The sequence below is a fragment of the Lathyrus oleraceus genome, chromosome 6, assembly GCF_024323335.1.
Source record: "Lathyrus oleraceus cultivar Zhongwan6 chromosome 6, CAAS_Psat_ZW6_1.0, whole genome shotgun sequence".
NCBI lineage: Eukaryota > Viridiplantae > Streptophyta > Magnoliopsida > Fabales > Fabaceae > Lathyrus > Lathyrus oleraceus.
The window spans coordinates 53,385,843-53,388,926 of NC_066584.1; the positions used below are offsets into that span (position 1 = coordinate 53,385,843).

General features: G+C 23.9%; 1 long non-coding RNA gene across 1 annotated transcript; it reads right to left on the reverse strand.

Moving 5' to 3' along the window:
- Positions 1-2,299: 2,299 nt before the first annotated feature.
- On the reverse strand, positions 2,300-2,765 carry LOC127097661 (uncharacterized). Its single transcript, XR_007793128.1, has 2 exons — positions 2,657-2,765; positions 2,300-2,576 (listed from the first exon to the last, which is right to left on the reverse strand). It is a non-coding gene; the product is annotated as an uncharacterized LOC127097661 (long non-coding RNA).
- Between the last annotated feature and the right edge of the window lie 319 nt (positions 2,766-3,084).

Genomic DNA, 3,084 nt, shown 5'->3' on the forward strand with positions numbered 1-3,084 from the left:
CATATTTGGTATACTTAAATTATCTAATATTATTAATGTACTCCTAAATTAAATATGAACTTGCTACAATTTTAATTACCTTTTAATGTATTCTCAAATATGTAGTCATGAACATTGAATATGAATATTTTATATTGATAAGATTTTAGTTTGACTTTCTATTTGAGAAAGTTGAATGGAATTGAAACTCAAATTAAACTTTTTAATAAAAAAATTGTAATTTACCTTAATAGTATTTATTTAATGGACCAAAATTTCATTTGTCTTCCTATTATTTTAAATAAAATAATGATGATTTTTTTTATTTCAAATTTAAGGATATACTAAGAATAACTTGGTAGATGAGAAGGGGGAGATAATGATAGGTTAAAAGTTTTATTAAAAAAAAAGTTATTAACATAAATCAAAATGAAGTTTTCAATTTATTAAAAATAAAATAAGCAAAAAAGTTTCAACTAAGAATATTTTATTTGACATCAAGTTCTTTAAGTATACCAAATATAATATTTTTTTCATGGTGCAATGCGTAACTATTATTTAATTACTTAATATTAAATTAATGTCAAATAAAATATACTTAGTTGAAATTTTTTTGCTTATTCTATTTTTAATAAATTGAAAACTTCATTTTGATTTATGTTAGTAATTTTTTTTTTAATAAGACTTTTAACCTATCATTATCTCCCCCTTCTCATCTACCAAGTTATTCTTAGTATATCCTTAAATTTGAAATTAAAAAAATTATCATTATTTTATTTAAAATAATAGGAAGACAAATGAAATTTTGGTCAATTAAATAAATACTATTAAGGTAAATTACAATTTTTTTATTAAAAAGTTTAATTTGAGTTTTAATTCCATTCAACTTTCTCAAATAGAAAGTCAAACTAAAATCTTATCAATATAAAATATTCATATTCAACTTTCATGACTACATATTTGAGAGTACATTAAAAGGTAATTAAAATTGTAGCATACTAGTTCATATTTAATTTAGGAGTAGATTGAATAGCTTTTAACCAAAAAAAAATTTATTATAAAAACATCAAGTTCTTTAAATATACAAAATATAATATTTTTTTATGGTGCAATGCGTAACTATTATTTAATTATTTAATATTATTTTATTTAATTTTGCAGAAATATCCCGGTGATAAGTTTTACTAATTTATTAATCTATTGTAATTATACACGGTATATTAAATATATGATGAAACAAATTAACATGAAGGGTCTGTGGTGCAATGGTAATGTGTTTGACTCTAGATCAAAAGGTTGTGTGTTTGATTTCTGTTGACTTCAAAATTAAATTTTCTTTTCACAAGCAATACTCAGGCGCCAGAGGCATTGGCGCCTCCTCATGAGGCCCAATGCAGGCGCCACAAGCATTGGCGCCTCCTCATGAGGCCCAATGCATGTGCGTCAATGCTACTGGCGCCTCCTCTTATTGGTATGGGGTGCGCCAATTCATCTGACGCATCCTCTACCAAACTTGATTATTTTGATTTTTTTTTTTGAAAAATTGGTTATTTTAAAAATTTTTAAAATTTTTTTAATTATTTTGAAAAAAATTCAGAAAACCTTACTATACATTTTTTCTGGGTCCGTCCGTAACCGTTGCAATATAATCATGTGCATTAATAATTGATCCATTTATGTTAAAACTCCATGAAATCTATGTTATGAAATTTCAATATTACAATTAATATTATAACTACATAAATTTATTATGAAATTGAAAACAATAGAATGAATGGAAGAATTTTGTTATCCTGTCGAACAGCGAAAAGATTAAACCAAAGTTCTATCAAGAGTCATGTGAGAGCATTTTAAGTGAAGAAGAGAGGTGACAGAAATACACTTCCGAATTTATTCTAGAAATATGTATTTAGATCTTCTTTTATAAAACAATAGTGTGATTTATTTAATTTTATGTATTTGAGATGCGTTTGAAATAATTTTAAAAATATTTTTGATTTTTCATAAAATTAGGTAGTAATTTTTAGCACCCGAAATTCTATATGTCACGTTTCAACTGGATTAGAGGAATAATCCAACATAAACTCAACAACTTCATACTCTATATTTCAAAATAAAAGTCTGATACACACAGATTAAATTTTTTAATAATAAATGGATAAGTAAATTTAACATGTATACAAAACTTTTTCTAATTACTATTAGTTGTTTATACACTATCATGAATAAAGTTTGTAAATATTAATTAATATAATATTGTAAAAACCAATATAACTCTTATTTTAAAAAAAATTGTTAAAGTGACTTTGGACGACGGGAATAATTAATATATCATATTTTCACTTTATTGTAATGAAACTTCATTATTTTTGAAACATACACTTTATTTTAACTTGAAGAAAAGCTCTTATTTTAAATTACTTTTTCCACCTCTTTGCCTTCTAGTATACAACAACAATCGAGATACTTAGGTGGAGAGCATTCCCCTCTTGTGTAGCCCTTATGTTTGCATTCAACATTACAATCATGAAAACCTGTTTGACATTTTCCAATGCATTTCAGTTGTACTACCCTTCTACACTCAATCTTTTGCATACCTAATCATAAAATTAATAATATTAGTGTACATAAAATATATAAAGAAAAGAATCAATCTATTTCTTGATTGTCCACATACCTAATGAGAGTACAAGAAATACAATCAAGGCTGTCATGAAAACTTTTTCTTTTTGAGCCATTTCTTTGTATCTTCTTCAGAATAATGTTTATGTATGTGTATATATATATATACACATATATATAAATAAATAAAAACATATTTTATCAAAAAGAAAAAAGATAATAATCAGTAATACACATAAATCAAAATATAATATATTTTTTAATTTGGTCTAATAACATACCTTAAAATATATTTTCCTTATTTTGCTATCTTATAAATTTTCATTAATTTTGTCTTTTGTCTTAAATTACATGTATATCTTTTTTTTATTCCTAGCTGTATGTGGCATAAAAAAGTAAAAATTGTAAAAAAAGAAAACTGAATAATTTTTAATGTGTTGAATTTCTTTATAAAAATCATTCGGATTGTTCATTTTTCAAAAC